This window comes from Leucopleurus acutus, assembly GCF_964270905.1.
Source record: "Leucopleurus acutus genome assembly, chromosome: 1".
Classification (NCBI taxonomy): domain Eukaryota; kingdom Metazoa; phylum Chordata; class Mammalia; order Artiodactyla; family Delphinidae; genus Leucopleurus; species Leucopleurus acutus.
In genome coordinates this window covers 87741065-87760116 of record NC_139142.1, presented here as the reverse complement: position 1 = coordinate 87760116, position 19052 = coordinate 87741065, and the positions used below count along the sequence as shown (strand labels likewise).

The 19052-nt window shown below is 44.0% G+C and overlaps 1 protein-coding gene across 2 annotated transcripts in view; it reads right to left on the bottom strand.

Annotated features, from left to right (window-relative positions):
- SQOR (sulfide quinone oxidoreductase) overlaps window positions 1–19052 on the bottom strand; it is a 46030-nt gene extending 26978 nt beyond the window's left edge. The window contains exon 1 of one of the 2 annotated variants that reach the window (XM_082840855.1): window positions 18946–19052. The gene's annotated coding sequence lies outside the window, so the exon portion shown is untranslated. Of the gene's footprint in view, window positions 1–5483; window positions 5791–18945 lie in introns of those variants that run through there. The other variant, XM_082840856.1, reaches the window with a different exon arrangement.

Below are 19052 nucleotides of genomic sequence, written 5' to 3'. Positions count from 1 at the left end.
AGAAAAAACAACTGCAGGCTCCACGCTGGCCAAGGAAGGCTCAGGCTCCAGTCTATTCTAACCAAGGCTAATTTATGATTACTTCTCTTTTAAATATGGGGGTGGGTGCGGGGAGATGGGCAGGAATAGCCATCTGCTTGTTAAAACTTTGGGGAAGGGTTAAGTAAAATATGGTTACACAAGATGACCTATGTAGTCTTTTCAAATTATGTTTACATAATTAGTCTTTTCCAGAATAATTACGTAACGATCAGGATATAAACTGGAATTACAATATGAGCTCAACTATGTAAGAGAAAGTGTATTTTAAAAAAATAGGAAAATGTTAACACTGGGTAAGTGGGTTTTCTCTGGGTTTTAGAATAATGGGTGATTTTGATTTCTTCCGCTTTTCTGTATCTTATAAAATCTCTACTGTACACATATATTAATGTTATAATAATGAAATCTATTTTGATGAGAATAACAAACATGTACTAAGTCCTTTACATAAACATCTAACTTGTGAGATGGCTGTCATTATCATCCCCATTTTACAGATGATAAAACTGAGGCAGGGAGCTCACAAATGGTGGGCTGTGATTTGAACCTGGGCACTTCAGTGCCAGAGCCTCTGCTTTAAACCACTATATCTATTATCTCTATCAATAACAGCAAAACAGTGCTTACATGATAATCTTAAATGAAAAAAATCCAGATATCTTTTCCACACTTCCCACAAAAGGGAAACCATTTTTTGCACAGTACTGACACCTAAATATTAGCAATGTTTTGATAACACTATAATTGATTTTTTCCCCTCTTCTTTGCATGTGCTTTTCTCACGTTTTCTTTAATGAGCTTTAAAGTTTAAAAATCACTCAATTCGGTTTTATTTGTTTGGTTGGGTTTTTTGTTTGTTTGTTCTTTGTTTCTTAATCATTGAGGAGTGGAGGAAATCACCAAGTAGGATACTGCTGTTTGCTAGGGAAGAAGATATTTTATGGTGAATAGACAGTCATCACATCCTGCCTTTCTATATGTCCACAGAACAACGGAATCACAGCAAAACTCCTCACTTGCCTTTTAGGGAAACCACTTTTTCATGGTCCTGACACAACATCTTAACTACATGGAAAGAGTTACAAAGTAATGATCTAAATTAAGGAGGCCTGGCTAAGTTTCTGCTTTCCAACCACGCCATCTGAGGCTCTTCAACCTCCTAATTCCCTTCCAGCCTGATACCCCATGGTTCTCCTCTTGAAAGAGGAAGAGTTTATGCAAATATTTCCCTCATTCAGCCAAGAAGGCTGGTTCTGTTTTATTTCAGCAGTTACCCATAGCCTATTTCTGGATTCAGTGTAAATAAACACAAAGTCCTCCGAACCAGTTCTATCAACTTCATTAAAAACAGTCATCAAGCAGAATATCCTGGTCTTTGCAGTCAAATTTCACTTGTGAATCATAAACAAAAATTTCACAAACATAAAAGAACGTGTTAGAGGAAATGTTCCAAGCTTGAAAACACTTGAAAATCTCAGGAACACTCCCATTCTAACAATGTAATGTCATCCTCACCTTCGGATCAGAAGAACCAGAACCACAATCTAATGCTATTTATGGAGAAGGTAGGGCATGATTCAAGGTCAAAGACCAGAAAAAACCCAGGACAATAATCATAATCTTTTAGTATCCCACTTTGCAACTGTGGTATAATAAAATATATATATTTGCACTTTATTCCCTGTTCATGGTACAAAGCTCCTAAAACCCTTGGAATTTCCTGGGTGACAGGAGTTGTTATTCAATAGCAAATAATAATAAGGAGCCCCTTTCAACCATAACTGTTAATGTCAATGAAGCGACTCAGGATGGGACCCCTAGATAGCTTCACGATGGAGGCCGTTCACCAGAAAGACCAAACACGTCATTAGAGGGTTGGAATTTTCAGCCCCGCCCCCAGTCTCTGGGAGGAAGTGGGGCTGGAGATTGAATTCTATAAAAACTCTTGAACAGGGGCTCCTCTGGTGGCACAGTGGTTAAGAATCCGCCTGCCAGTGCAGGGGACACGGGTTCAAGCCCTGGTCCAGGAAGATCCCACATGCCGTGGAGCAACTAAGCTGGGGCGCCACAACTACTGAGCCTGCGCTCTAGAGCCCGCGAGCCACAACTACTGAGCCCGCGTGCCACAACTCCTGAAGCCCGCGTGCCTAGAGCCCATGCTCCGCAACAAGAGAAGCCCCCGCAATGAGAAGCCCGCACACCGCAAGGAAGAGTAACCCCTGCTCGCTGCAACTAGAGAAAGCCCGCGCACAGCAACAAAGACCCAACACAGCCAAAAATAAATAAATAAATAAAAAAAAATTTTTTTAAAAAAAACCTCTTCAACAATGAGATTCTGAGAGCTTCGGGGTTGGTGAACGTGCTGAAGTGCTGGGAGGGTGGTGACACACCCAGAGAGGTCATGGAAGTTCTGTGGCACCCCCCCACCCTCTCCCCCCACCCCAGCCCATACCTTGCCCTACGCATCTCTTCCATTTGGCCATTCCTGAGTTGAAATAAGCTTTATAAGAAACTGGTAAGCATAAGTGAAGTGTTTTCCTGAGTTCTGTGTGTCAGTCTAGCAAATTATCAAACCTAAGAGGGCATCCTGGGAGCCCCAAAATTTGTAGTCAGGCAGGCAGAAGTGTGGGTCGCCTGGGATGCCATTTGCAGCTCTGGGAGCTAACATCAGAACTAACCAGTTGGTGTCAGAGAACTGGCTGGTGTTGGAAAAGACATACACCTGGTGTTAGAAGTAGTGTCAGAAAATATCGACAGGAACCAAGAGAAATTTCTGACATTGACCTAAACCAAGTCTGGAGCAACAATCAAAAAAACAGACAATTGAAGGAAGCAGGTCACACAATCTTAACCAGAATGAAAAAAAAAGGAAAGGCCAAACTGGACCCTGAAGTCAACAGAAAAGAAATAAAAAACCTCTGTCAACAAAATAACTCAGGAGCATAAATCTAAGTCTCTGAGTCTCCCTAGAAGGGAGCCTGAAACACATCTACCTGTTAGGTTAAGAAATAAGAATTACCCACTAACGATGCAGACGAATGCAGTTGCTTCCTCTCTACCCTCTTACAAGGTGAAACACCCACTCTTTAAAAGGATCAATAAATAGGGCAAAATTAACTTTCATTTAACAAGTGGCACATTTATTTAGTTGAAAAAAATGTATTTCATATAACAAATACATGTCCTAGTTAAATAACGTCATGCTTTTAAGTTAGATAAAAATTCAATTAATGCTAAATCAATTGAGGGCTTCCTTCAAAGAATCAAAATAAATGCTTTGTTATAGCTGTAGTCTGACTGAAGTAAAATCCCTGCTGATTGAAAAATAAAACAGCCTGCTAGGCATCTCCTACTTACATCACCGGCTGCTGACTCCAGACCCCTTGGTCTAGACAAGTCTTTGGGACTCCCCCACCTCTCACAGCCAGCCTTTCTGGGACAAGCCGCAGACCGCCAGTGTCGAGAGCTCTCTAATCCTATGCCACGTGCATGCCACTCGCCGGGTGTCAGCTAGGACACTTGGCCCAGTTCAAAAAGAGCTGGCCTCTAAACAAGGCTTATTCAGAGCATCTTAATGAAAGACCCAACAGGCCAGCAAGACTCAGTCAATCTTTCAGCTATTTTTGCTCTTGAGGAAACAGGGGGTCTTTGTATGGGTCACAACTGTCTTATCTCAAGCCCATGCCAGGCTGGGCCCTCATTGCTTTCGGTTTCAATAACTACAAGGCCAACCTTTATTATATCGTCTTTGTAGACAACTTCAAAAATCAAAGAGGAAAACAGACAATGAATAGCCTCCACCTCTCACCACCCACCCCGTTCCTCCTACCTGACCTCTGGACCTCCAGCTTCCCAGCCAAGCTTATGCTGAGCTGTGATGTCCTGAGGGTTTGCATCCCTGTGGGTCCCAGCCTCTGAGACACAAGTGAACCTTGTCTACACAGCACGGGCTGGGCTTACACCTAGTGCCCAGGTGGTAAGACTCCTGGAAGGCTCTTCCTCCTCCATTCGCTCCTCCCCCTTGGGCTTGCTGGGCCTTTTAACTTAAATCAGCCAAGGCTATCATCAGTTATTTACATCTCTCAACAAAATTACTTCCAGAAGACAGGGTTCGATAAGAAAACGTAGGGAGAAACTATCATAATAATAATAGCTAACATTTACTGAGTGTTTACTAGTTGTACCTATGCTGTCTCAGAGACAATAACTTTGTAAAGAGGGTGTTAGTATCGCCATTTACAGATGAGAAAATTGAGGTCTAGTGTAAAGTTAGAGCACCTGCCTAAGGTCACCTCACTGATTAAAGAGCAGAGGTTAATTCAAACTTACTCCTTAATTGAGTTCTCACAGTGTTAGACCTAAGAGATAATTCAGGGAAAATGCCTACCAGCTGAATTTTATTTAATTCAAATGTAAAGTAACTTATGCCCCAGGGAGCGAGTTGGGCGGGAATATATGATATTAAATTTTAGCTTACTACACAAATTGGAAGAAAAAAATTTTAAGTTTTTTGGGGGATGAGTGAGGTAGAATAATAGTATTGATGTAAGTTTTTATGGGCCCTTAAATTTTTAAAATACTGGCATTCTTGCAGTTTAAATGATTTGGGATTTGCTCAAAAATATTACAGGAGGTGAGTAGGTAGGAGTGTAGATGATATCAGATTGGCCATGAGTTGATAATAATTTTTTTAATTGAAGTATAGTTGATTTACAATGTTTCAAGTGTACAGCAAAGTGATTCCATTATATATATATATATATATTCTTTTTCAGATTCTTTTCCATTATAGGTTATTACAAGATATTGAATATAGTTCCCTGTGCTATACAGTAGGTCCTGGTTGTTTATTTTATATATAGTAGTCTGCATCTGTTGCCAAATACAAATTTATCCAAATTCCAAATTTATCCCTGCCCCCTCGTTTCCCCTTCGGTAACCATAAGTTTGTTTTCTATGTCTGAGTCTACTTCTGTTTTGTAATTGTAAATAAGTTCATTTGTATCATTTTTTTAGATTCCACATATAAGTGATATCATATGTTATTTGTCTTTCTCTGTCTGACTTACTTCACTTAGTATGATAATCTCTAGGTCCATCCACATTGCTGCAAATGGCATTATTTCAGAGTTGATAATAATCTGAAGCCAATTGATGGATATATATATGGGCATTCCTTGTGGTAATCTGTGAATTTTTGTATATGCTGGAAAGTTTCCTCAATAAAAAATTAAAATGAACGAATGAATGAAACAGCAAAAAACAGAAATCAAAAAACAGCGTGTCAGGGTGGACATTACCTTTGCTCTTTAGTCACTGAAATGTTAAGGTCTAAGCCTATTTCAAGTAATAGCAAGATAACAGAAATACAAGTAGTAGCAACACAATTATGATACTTCCCTCCCAAGTGCCTAGAGCTTTACAATTCACAGGACCCATACCTGAGTCTACACTGGAGGTATCGATACCACTTTACAAATGGGAAAACTGAGGCTCAGAGGGCCGAGGTGATCTTCCAAAGGTCACTTGAATCTGCAGCAGGGTCAGAGCTACAGTGAGTCCTTTCCGTGAACAGCAACTTTTTCTGAATGCCCTTTGGAGCAGCAACGCAGGCATTAGCGGGAGCCTGCAATTCAGAGGTGGAGAGCTCCCAGTCTGGACCTTCTCCCGGCTCCGAATCTCAAGATGACCTCTTTGCTGGGGCTCCACATGCCATCCCCCAGAAGGGCAGCCCTCCAGGCAGGGGCAGATCCAGGTTTTATGGGCATTGAAGCCTATACACGTTGGAGACCCAAAATTACAAATACAAAATTAGATAGTTAATATTAATTTGGAATGAGAAAACAAGTCCAAATAAATGTCTGGATCCTTGGTGAGTCAAGACTCTTCTGAGATCTCTCTTAGGCAGTTTAACAGAAACGTAAGCATAATGCTTTCTGGTTATAACCTGGCTACCCTTCCGCTCCTGGAACTCCCAGCACCCACAGAGACCTGTGCAAGAGAGAGGCCCAAAAGCTTAAACTTCATTTGCTTCTGGGTAAATCCACCTCTAGTGCCTACTGCACTCCTCTAGGGCACTCTGCCCACCCACCCCTCTGGGACTCACTGAACTGGCCTGGTCCCTCCCTCTACCAGTTCTCTGCAAAAGCCCCTCCCACCCCTTGCCAGCATACCATGGCTACTTTGGACAATCTGAAGCTAGATCCTGACCCCTATTGTAAAACTGGCTCATCACTGCACCATCTCAGACTCCGATGTGCCAGGCACTGTGCTAGGCACTAGAGGTAGACATATCATCCCCATTTTACCAGCTGAAAAAAGTGAGGCTCCAGGAGACTGGTTACATCAAGGCCACACAGCCAAAAAAGGACAAAACCAGGATTAAACCGGAGGGGATGGAAAGGAGAGAGGGAGAGAACCAAAGCAAACATCATCACTTTCCCTATTATACAAAGGGCACTCCTGGAAATTGGCTCACACCATTATGGAGGCTAAGCCCCAAGATCTGCAGTCAGTAAGCTGGAGATCCAGGAGAGGCAACGGTGGAGTTTCAGTCCAAAGGAACAGCGGGCTCAAGATCCAGGTAAAGCTGATGTTTCAGTTCAAATACCAAGGCAGGAGGAAACCAATGTCCCAGGTCAAGGCAGGCAGACAGGAAGGGTTCTCTCTTCCTCGTGGGAGGGTCAGCCTTTTTGTTCTATTCAGACCTTCAACTGATTGGATGACACTACCCACACCGAGGAGGACAATCTTCTTTCCCCAGTCTGATTCCTCCAGAAACACCCTTATAGACACACCCAGAATAATGTTTAACCAAACATCTGGGCACCCTGTGGCCCAGTCAAGTTGACACATGATATTGGCCATCACACCCTCTGACTTAAACTATCAAAGGGCAGGTCCAAATATGGAAAAAATCTCAGGAAGGAAATTGTCACTGTGATTGGATTGCCAGGAAAATACCAAACACTGCCCCCTAAATGCTATGGTACCTTAATGTGAGCTCATCTCAATCCGAAGTACATGCAAGTATGTAGGCATATTTGTGGCACTTATCAATGGCACTGAATAAGACACTTCATGAAAACTTCCTGGAGATATTTTGAATCCTACTGTATTAATCATGTTTTTAATTTCTGTATTTTATGATTGTTTGACATTTGGGGACTTTGTTAGTCCTAAAGAGACTGCCCCTCTCAGGGCTAACCAACTCCTAAAGACAGTACACAACTCAGTCTAGGAGCACACCTTTGATAAGTAAAGCCAACAAACCCAGAGTCCATACCCGAACCACTTCCTCTGTCTGGCTTTTACATTCCAGAAGGCAACATTCTTCTGCCCTAATCATCCCAGGACCAGACATCAGACAACCAGGGCAGTCCCTATACGCCAGAGCCCACTAAAATTATTCAAATTAGCCAATCCCAAACCTGGTCCGCCTGTTCCCCCTGCCTCATGAAAACCACATTACAGGTTTTCCTGAATTTTTCTGCCTCCTGACCAACCTGCATGCTTCCCCATGTGGCCCTGGTACATGGTGTACCAGGCCTCCCATTCCTAGGGAACTCAGAGTCAAAACTTTGTCCTTCATGGTGGTCATCTCCTGATGTGCTGGTTTCACCATGCCTCATTGAAAACAAATCCCAGGTACATTTTAATACACTACATTAAAGTGCCTTCACTACTGTCCAGTCAGATGGAAGATTTTACATGTTTAACAAATTTTGCTCTACTCCTTCTCCTTACAAACTCGCTGAACTGTCAGGTGGCATTTAAAAAGCAATTTAATTACATATTACTGTTGAATGCTATAATTATGTGAGTGAGTGAGCCAAGTTTTGCAACTAAATAACATAGCTACGGTATGATTTTTTAATGCAATAATTACTCCTGACGAATACAGCACCGGGCGGTCCTCTCTTTTGTCCCACTCTATTAATGTACTGAAACGGGATATCTTCTCCAACAAGGAAAGTTTTCCTATATATTTTAGCCATTTAACCTTGATAAAAGAGAGGTGTCATCAGCCAGAAGTGCTCAAAAAACATCACCTAAGCTATATTTTTATTTACAGATTTATTTCCTACACAAAAGGTATGCAGATTAAATTACATTTAGCTATGCTAAATGTGCAATCATATCTTTATGGAAAGAAAGAGTTACATGAAATCTGCATGGCCACAATTCTGCTGTATCTAAGAATGTTTCTACAAGTATTCGTTGAGTACCTACTACATACAAGGACCTGTGCAGATGGACAGAAATTTCCCCACCCAGTCCTGGTCCCATTCCCAGTCTATTAGCTTTAGATGCTAATGGAAGAACAGCAGAGCTTGCCAGTTACTGATAAGGTAGGTCAATAATAAGGTGAGCCAAATTTCAGGGGAAAGGTGTTTGGTTGGTTTTGGCCGCACTGTGTGGCCTGCAGGATCTTAGTTCCCCAAGCAGGGATCAAACCCAGGCCCCCTGTAGTGGAAGCGTGGAGTCCTAACCATTGGACCACCACAGGATTCCCCAAGGGAAAGGTTTTTTTAACATTAGAATGTCTAATTTAAATATTGGAAGGTTAAAGGTAGTGAGATGTGTGTACATCTTTCCCTTTCTAGCTTGAGTAGGGATGTGTCCTAGTGCTTTGTGTTTTCCTCTACACTCAATAGAGTGTTTCTGAATTAATTACTACCTTCCTTCACTGTGTACACATCTGACATACAAAGGTACTGAATAAATCCATCCATCTGCTAATTCATTCTATGCTCTAAATGTTTGTGCCCTCCCAAAATTCATACGTTGAAATCCTAACTCCCAAAGGTTATGGTATTAGTAGGTGAGGCCTTTGGGGGTGATGAGGTTATGAGGGTGGAACCCTCATGAATGGGATTAGTGCCTTATAAAAGAAGGTCCGGGGAGATCCCTCACCCCTTCTACTATGTGAGGACACAGGGAAAAGACATTGGCCCTGACTCAACTATGCTGGCACCTTGATCTTGGACCTTCCAGGCTCTAGAACTGTTAGAAATCAATTTCTGTCATTTATAAGCCACCCAGTCTGTGGTACAGTAGTCCCTCCTTACTCACAGTTTTGCTTTCTGTGGTTTCAATTATCCACAGTGACCTTCAGTCCAAAAATATTAAATGAAATTAAATTTTTAATTTCAGAAATAAAAAATTCATAAGTTCAAAACTGCACGCCATTCTGAGTGGTGTGATGAAATCTCACGCCATCCCACTCCACCCCACCTGGGATATCAATCATCACTCTGTCCAGCGTATGCTGCCCCTTAGTCACTTAGGGGCCACCTCGGTTATCAGATCAACTGTATTTCAGTGCTGTGTTCAAGTCACCCTTGTTTCACCTAACGAAGGCCCCAAAGCACAAGAGGAGCAATGCTGGCAATTTGGATTTGCCAAAGAGAAGATGTAAAATGCTCCCTCTAATTGAAAAGGTGAAAGTTCTTGACTTAAGAAAATAAAAGAAATCATATACTGAGTTTGCTAAGGTCTACAGTAGGAATGAATCTTCTATCCATGAAATTATGAAGAAGGAAAAAGAAATTCGTGTTAGTATTGATGTTGCATCTCATACTGCCAAAGTTACAGCCCCGGTGTGATAAGTGCTTAGTTAGGATGGAAAAGGCATTAAATTCATACAGCAAGATATTTTGAAGACCACATTCACATAACTGTCATTATAGTACATTGTTATAATTGTCCTATTTTATTATCGTTAGTCTCTTACGGTACCTAATTTATAAATTAAACATTATCACAGGTATGCACATAGAGGAAAAAACATAGTATATACAGGATTCGGTACTATGCATGGTTTCAGGCATCCACTGGGGCCGGGGGAGGGGGATGGGTCTTGGGACGTATTCTCCCACCGATAACAGGGGGCTACTGTATTTGTTATAGCGGCCCAAACAGACTAAGACAATTACTGAGATCCTATCCTTCATTACGCCAGGAGCTGTGCTGGGAAAAAAACCAGTGAACGTGTCACATCAGGTCCTTGTGCTGACGGAACTTACATTCTAGTGGAATGGAGTACACGTTAGCCCCTCACCCCCGGCTATTATTCCCTTCTGAAATGCCCCTTCCTGTCTCCTCACCTTAGCCGTGGCCCAAAGTGCAGTCCAAGTCCCAGCTTCTCTAGTCCCTCCAGCCCAGGTTGGTTCTACAAGTCATGGTACCTGTCTTGCCCTTCTTGGAACTTTCTTGTGGTCACTGTTATTTGTTGGCATTTTGATGCATCTGTTTTCTCAGAGAGATTGAAACCTCTTGATGGTTGGAGACTCTGGTTCTAACTCTGGTCCCATCTATCCCCACAACACTTATCGAGTATCTGGGCCCTTCTTGTCAACCCTGGGGTCCAAAGAGTTGGTGGCAACAGGCAGAAAACCTCTGCAGCCTACCAGGAGTGCAGCACTCTCTAGCCACCTCCTCAGGGACAGTTGCCAGAAAATGAGGCACCTGTGTTTTCCACCACCTACATCATCTCTGGATTAGGGGAAGGAAAGTTGGCGCCGGCTTCCAAAAATCTGGGTTTATATCCCACATCTTAGATTTAACTAGCAGAAGCAAAGTACAATGTAATCAGTATGAGCTAAACACCTTAGGTGTTTTGAGGAGAGAAGAAATAATCCATGAAAACTTGGTGAAACAGAATCTGAGCAGCACGTAAAAGATTGGCAGCATTTGGACAGGTGAAGATGCTATGGGAGGGAACAGCATAGGTAAATGAATCAAAGAGTAGGCTACTGCCCTCCAGACCTCTCTCCAGCCTTCTCTGCCCTCTCCAAACCCTGGGAGCTGACCTGCGAGGTGCGCATCAGCTGGCCTCCCTGGTCCTCTGGCTTCCAGTTGGATTCAGCCAGTGGGAGGCACCAGGAGATCAGAGGATGCGAAAAGAATGAAATTCGGATATTGATTCCCCAGACCCCTCCCAGCCAAGCCTCAGCTGAGCAATGCTGGATTCCTCCAGCTGAAGGCCTTGGTTCCTGTGGGGTGGCCTTCTCCTCAGCTACCGCCCTGACTCAGGGTTCTAGTAATCCCTCTACTTGCTTCTTCAGGCCCCAAATCAATACCATTGCTTCACCACTCTTGTTGGTTCCCTTTAACCCTGCCCACATCTTTGTAACTAGTTGTTTCATTAAACCCTTCTTAACAGCACTGTTTGAGTGTGCCAAGTGTTTCACAAGACCCTGACTAATAAGCTGGGAAGGCCAACCACATATGACTGATATTGAGAGGAGTAGATAATAAAGAAACATCATAGCCCGATTATAAAGGGCCATGCTAGGGAACTGAGGCTTTATATATCAAAGTTTTCAGAACAGAGGGGAAAGCTTTGAGAAGATCAATCTAGTGTCCAGGAGAAAATTAAATCAAAAGAGAGACAAAACCAATTCTGGACATCAGTTAGGAGACTAGTACAGAGGTCCAGGTATAATGATAAGGGCCTGATTCAGTGCTAGCATTAGAAATACAAATAAAGGGCTTCCCTGGTGGCGCAGTGGTTGGGGGTCCGCCTGCCGATGCAGGGGACGTGGGTTTGTGCCCCGGGCCGGGAGGATCCCACATGCCGCGGAGCGGCTGCGCCCGTGAGCCATGGCCGCTGGGCCTGCGCGTCCGGAGCCTGGGCTCCGCAACGGGAGAGGCCACGACAGTGAGAGGCCCGTGTACTGCAGAAAAAAAAAAAGAAAGAAAGAAAGATTCAGATAAGACAGAGGTAAGGGAAAGAGAATGACTGGATGAGAGGTAAGAAGGGCCCCTGTGGGGACGAAGCCAAAGTTGAATCATGGCAGCTGAAGAGAGAGGCATTGTGTGGGCAGAAACAGGGAAGTCTAGGCAAGGGCCGATCTGGGCTAGTTTGGGACAAGTTAGGGATTTGGGAGATAGAATCCCAAATGCTAGAAGGAGCATGGCATAACTGTGGACAAGGAGAAGGGAGCCTAAGCTGGTGCCAACTGGGAAGACAGAGAAATAAGACTGTATAGGCATATTAAGTAAAATTTGGGGTTGGAAGCTTAATCCTAGACAATTCATAATCTCATCTAGGGGTCACAAAGTAGCAACCTGCAGGACCAATGCAGACCAGAGCTGTGTTCTGTTTGACTCACAAATTATGCTTAAATTTTGAATTAGTGCCAACATTAAAATTTTTGGATATCTTACCCTTGAGATTCCAGATTATTGGCCTCTCTGACAACACTGAACCCACATTCTCACATGTCAACTCTCGGCTGGAGCTGAGCCATCACTGCCCATCTAGACCCTGCACGAGGTTCCAGCTCTCACCCAGCCCCACGTGGCCTACGATACTCCTTTGTTACTGCTCAGCCCTCGCTGCACACGAGCTGTGGTCCCTGCTAAAGGCAGTGAGAGCCCTTGGAAGTTCTTAAGGAAACTGAAAAAGACCCCCTGGGGAGAAGTCGAAAGGATGACTTAGAGCAATTCAGTTGAGTTCAGCATTTTTGAGTGTTTACTATGTCCCAGGTACTGTGCTAAGCACTGCGGAACCTGGGATGAATAAGAAGAGTCTATTGTCCCAGGGAAGACCAGGAATATGAAGGTCCATTAAATGGCTGATTCAGAAATTCAGGCACCAGCAAGGGCTTCGAATAGACAGGAGAACAGAGATGAAGGTGTGAATGCAAAACAGATGTTGAAGGAATTTTTGTGACAAATTAGCCATAGGGGATAAAGAAGGAAGGATGTGAACCGGGACCTTGTTCAGGTGGCTATACTGGAGAGACAGTGTAAGTAACAGTACTGGACTACTCAGAGTGCAGTGAAGATCCAAAGCAGGGTGAGAGAGAAGGAAACCACGCCCCTTGAGGGCCCTGAGAACGAAGGAGCCGAAGGAGCTGAGCCCGAGAAGGGGTTAGGCAGGTGGCGCCCTTCCTCTCAGCTCACCTCCCCTTGAATTCAGGAACTGGATTACTATTTTGTTAACAAATAAAGAAAATGGGGCAATCTTCATTTAGGCCTGCAGGGCCATGTTGGAACTCTACCTCTAGAGCTGTTACAATGCCAAATATTTGTTTAAACATGAAGCTGTGAAGGTAGTGCTCTAGTAGTGGACCAAGAGAAAATCATCCAGGCAACAGAAACAATCCCGGACAGCTCTCTGATGACTCAGGGTTTAGAGTCACATTGGGTTTTTTAGTTACCTAACTCTTTAGGGGGAAACTGTAGGAATTTTCTTTAAAGAATTACTGATTAAGAGTTACTAATGAGGGGGCTTCCCTGTTGGCGCAGTGGTTGAGAGTCCGCCTGCCAATGCAGGGGACACGGGTTCGTGCCCCTGTCCGGGAAGATCCCACATGCCGCGGAGCAGCTGGGCCTGTGAGCCATGGCCGCTGAGCCTGCGCGTCCGGAGCCTGTGCTGCGCAACGGGAGAGGCCACAACAGTGAGAGGCCCACGTACAGCAAAAAAAAAAAAAAAAAAAAAAAAAGAGTTACTAATGAGGACATGGCAATGAAACAGTGGCTCCCTTTGCTACTGAGAAATTTCCTACAAGTTTCCCTAGCCTATGTTCATTTTACAATCAGAGAGCTTTGCAATAGGGGGGGACTGACAACTTCACCAAACCATACATTTGCTAAGCAGAAAATAAAAATCCTATTTACAGAAAGAGAATTCTCTCACATTACAGCTCCAGAAAAAGAAACAATAAGACTGTCAATTGGATTATTTCAACTAAAAGTTAAAGGTTTTGTCTGAATTATATGGGGGGAAGTGCCTTGTTTCTCTGCTTGTTTTAGCCAGTGGGAGCTTGACCACTCATGTTCTAGTGTATAAATCATCACAATTTAGCTCCCCTTCAACCCCACCATTCACAGTTGGCCTCTAGTCAAGTATACTGAAGGTTTCAATGTTTGCATATGCCTGTGTGTGTCTATCCTGAGACTGTACAACAAGACACAGCGGAGAGGGAGGCCTAATGTGGAATTAATTTGCTTCCAGTCACACAGCAGGGATCCACCTTTGCCTTGATCTCCTGAACCCATTCAACGATCACAATAAAATTACTCATCAGCCTCTGGAGTGCTGGAATGCCCACTCAGAGTTTCACATACAAGAAGCCTCTGAGGAGTGGAGTTTCATTATAAACAGGGACTGGCCAATTTGTCAGGCATATTGTTCCATGGAATCCAGCGTGTGAGGTCTTAACACAATGAGAAGAGACTCTTTAATTACACGTTACACATGTGTTGTTTGAACGTGACTGAAGAGATGCCAAGTTCAATACTTTAATGGTTAGGATAGAATGAGGGGGTAGACACAGTAACAGGTGTGCCAGGTTCCCTAAGCTAGCGTCTCTCCTATGTCTAAATAAATGACACAGTTTCCCATTCCTGCAAAAGCCTTGTCTGAGGACATGTCAGGAGTTAGGAGACCCAAGTCCACATTCCAGGTAGTGCCAGGTAGGGCCTGTCCTTAACTATTCTGGATCATGTTTTCTTCATCAGTGGAATAAAGGATTGGACTGGGTAGTTTCAAAGGTCCCTTCCTTTTTTAAACTCTGTGATCCTCTAAACGAGGGGAAAAGGGAAACAGAGGTTCACAAGCAGATACTCAAAGGTGAATACTTGTCCTACTAACTCCATAAATTGACTGGAGCTCTAAACTACTGCAGCAAAGAATGACAATGGTTTGTAACCAAGCCTTGAACATAATCAGAATGGAAACCGTATCTCCCTTTCTCTTCCCCCGAGTCTGACACCAGCACCATTGCTGACCATGATTCACTGGGCAGTTGCTGTGCACTATCCCAGACACAACAAAAACATCAGAAAAAATTACTGAAGGTTTTCTATGTGACAGGCATTACACTGTGAACGTCACATAATTTCTCACAACAACCCGAGAGGTTGGTATTATTATCCCTGTTTATAAGTGAGGAAACAGACATTGTGGAGCCACGGGCAAGTCGCAACCACTTTGAGTCCTCTTCCACGAGCGTAAAATAAGTGGATGTGTCCAGCTGACTTTAAAGGTCCCTCCTACTCTATGACTCAAAACAAGCTTGGATTTGATTACCTAGACCTTGAAAGGCTCACGATCATCGTGCAAACCCAGTTGGCCAGAAAATAGGATGGCCTGTCACCCACTTAAAGCACCACGCACGTGCTCACAGAAACACAAAACCACATTTACTAAACGCAGCACCTCCTTGGGATGTTCTCACAATCTATACTATAAACAAGGTGATTGTTAAAACACACCATTTTCCTATGAAGACACCATGGGCTGCCTTACAGCAAACTGCCAAGGGAAAAAGAAAGTATCATAGATTGAAATCACCATAGGCCCCAAGATTGAGGCCTCCCCCTTCCAGAAGTCAGGGATTGGTCCCAGGATAAAGACACAGCTATTCCCTCTCCATTACTGTAGATTGGGCTAGAGCTGCTGGTTCCCAGCTACACAGAATGAAAGCTCCTTGAGGGCTGGGCTAGGGTCAAATTTGTAAATTCATTGTGACTGGAAAGGAATTACCCCATGGTACTTAAGGATGATCACCAACACCATCATCCCATCACCCACCATGCATTTATAAAAGCATCTGCTCTGTACATGGCTCAGCAGCTAGGCTGGTCATTTGCTTAAGACTGTTTTTCCTAACAGTCAGGACCATGAAGGTGAAGAAGGCCTTAATGACCTCAGACAGGATCCAAGGGACAATACAGAGTGTCTGTAGAAAGAGAGCATAAGATATTCTTGGGTAGGTAAAGGAGAGGGGTCCTAAAAGAAAGTGATGGACCTGCTGGGATCACGACTTAGAATAGAGTGCCACGTTACATTAACTTGTTAGAGCTGCCATTAAAAAAGAGAGAGAGAGAGAGAGAACCCACAGCTAAACAACAGAAATTTATTTTCTCACAGTTCTAGAGGCTGGAGGTTCAAGAGCAAGGCCTCTTGGGGCCCTATGTAATTGCAGCAGTATAATATTTTGATATATTAACCAACTCTTTTCACCTTGAGATTCTCAGTTACCCTGGGAGTCAACCCCACTCATGCAACCAGACATGTGGCACCCACTGCCTCAAGGAGGGCTCATCCCATGGACCTGCAGAACCAAAAGGTCAGATGCTTAGCTTTTGTTTTCAAAGGGCAAGGTCCAGGTTGAATTAGTCTGCCTGATTAACATCAGGCTATCCTACAGCAAAAACTGAACCAGAAACATCAGCGGCTTGACACAAGAAAACGTATCTGGGTTGAGCCTTCCTCCTCCATCTTTTAGCAACATCATTTGGAACACATGGCCTTGAAGGTCAGTGCAACAAAGGAAGAAAGAGAATAAAGAGCTCACATTCAATGTAAAATTCCTCAGCCTGTATACTATTCTGCTCAGGCTGCCATAACAAAATACCACAGACTGGGTGGCTCAAACAACAGAAATTGATTTCTCACAGTTCTAGAGGCTAGAAGTCCAAAACCAAGGTGTCAGCATGTCTGGTTTCTCATGAGGCCTCTCTCCTAGGCTTGGACCTTCTTATGCCCTCAAATGGTCTTGTCTCTGCACACCCCTGGTGTCTTTTCCTCTTCTTATAAGGACACTAGTCGTAATGGATTAGGGCCCCACGCTTATGATCTCATTTGACGTTAATTACCTTTTTAAAGGCCCTCTCTCCAAATAGTAAGATCCTAAGGTACGAGGATTAGGGCTTCAACATATGAATTTTTGAGGGGACACAATTCAGTTCATAACACCAGCATTTGCCCTCTTCAAAGTTACAGGCGTAGACAGACCCAGCGTGCTCTAAATTTACTGTTCTTTACAAAGTTCTCTCCCCATCTCTCTGCCCCAACTTAGCAATTTTACAACGTAAACCACAGGCTTCACTGGCTGGATCTACTTTTCTTCTTCCTATTACCATCCACATTTATTGGATTACATAGACTTTTAAGGCTGGGAATTAAGAAGCAACTAGTTGGCTTTAGGTCTAGTCTAGGCAGCTTGTAGCAACTTTCACCTTCTGCTCCTTTTTACCAGATCTTCAAGGGTCATAGAGGAGTTATGTAATGGGTGACGGAGCAGGGAAACGTGAAAAGAGAAAAGAGAAATGTGCATCTGTGTCCAGAAATGCCTCATCATGGGTCTGTCTCCATTCCCTATAAGACAATTTCCTGCGTTACATCACATCAGATTAACAGGCCTAGACACAGGCAAGATGGAGGAGAAACTGTTCTGCAAAGGAGTTCTAGTTTCCTATCAACACTCAATTTCATTTTCTCTGGCAAAACACCAGCCACACAGACCCACACGCACAGACCCATAGGCCCTGATTGACATTTCAAACCCTCCAGCTCCAGATGTGTTTCTACATTGTTCAGCCAGTAGGAAAAAGCAGCTCGAATTTTAAGCAGAGTCATTTCGCAAACCACCAGCTGTCCCCTGGATAAATTCTGGGTTTTTTAGATGTAGTTACAAGCAACCCTCTCCAATGCACTTACTCATTCAAACAATATTTATTGACTACATTCCATGTACCAGGATTGGGGACATAATGGTGATTGCCACAAGCTTGGGGTCTAGTGAGGGAGACAAGTTTTAATAAATGGTACCTATCTCACCCCTCTGTGCCAGGTGCAATACTGGATACCTTAAATACTTGGGAAGGTACGATTATCTCCACTGTACAATGAAGAAGCCAAGGTGAAAAGAAGTCCAAAAGACAAGCTCGTGCTGCTAGTCAGTGGAAGTGTCAAGACCAGAAGCCATGTGACCTGACTTCCTGAACTTGGGTGGAAGATAAAAATTTCTATCTTTATTTTCACTAATCTCTAACTGAACTTTAGCACTTTCTTCATATGTTTATGCAAGAAACCCCAGCAGTACCAGTAGTACCTATTACTGTGTCACCAATAGAAATCACAGATATTTTCTTACATTACAAGCATTGCCCAAATCCTGAAATATTATTTGTGTTCATTACTATTTCAAAATTATGATAGCTATTAGATCCACTGCTAGATCATGTTACTTAATGCATTCGTTTTTCTAAAGGCACATACACTACTGCATAAATTCTTTTAATATGTTGACAAGTGTTTTGAAATAGGTTTCCTTTATAATTCTATGCCTTTTATGTTACACCTTCAAAAGTACTGCACCAAAAAGTGGTCCTTAGTCTTCCCAGAAATGCCAAAGTGGCAATTGGCAGAAAAATGGGTCAGAACCCTTACATTACAGCAATGGGCAGCCCAGGCAAATCCAGAGGCTCTGCTCACTGTGTCTTTGAGTAAGAAGCTAGGTTGGGATTCTTTTATAACTAAAAGAGAGAAGCGAAGAGGAAAGGAAAGGACCCCAATTCCACGAGAGGACCCTTTCTACTCTTTCCACCAGTTCCTGCTCAGCACGTGCCCTAAATGCTCTCCTCTGCTGGTTCCAGCCGCAGCTGAAGCTGACTCCTTGAGCGCCCCTCCGTGCCTCGAGCTGTGTGGATAAATGTGCCCCACTGTGGGCAAGCAGACGTCACTTCCTACCCCTGGGGGCTGAGCACCCCTCGCGCCCTGGGAACCATGCTGAGTGTCAACAAGCGGAAGGTGCCAGAAATTCCCACACACTAAGATACCAAGAAATTCCCATACACAAGACGACGGATACTTCCGGTTTTTAACCGCCCCTCGCAGGTCAGCTTCTCCGCGACCCCGAGGCCCGACACTGCCGGAAGGAGTCCCAAGACCCGGGTTCCAGTAAGGGCAGCACTAGCTGTAGATGCCGGGGGTGGGGAAGAAAAGTGTGAAGAGGGATGTAACCCGACACACAGGGGCCGCGCAGTCCCAGCTGCTGGGACAGAGTTGGGTTAACAGTCGGCCTTATGGGTGATCTCTGTCCCCGCCCGGTCCCCCTCTCCTGGCCAAGTGCCCGATATAGGCCGCAGGATGCCTCTTACCCAGGGGTGCGCAGAGCCTCCGGCCACAGCGTTGGTGCAGCAAAAGCAGCCGCTCCCTGCGAGGGCTCTCGCCTCTGCTGGGGCCCGCCCGGCCCTGGGCGGAAGCT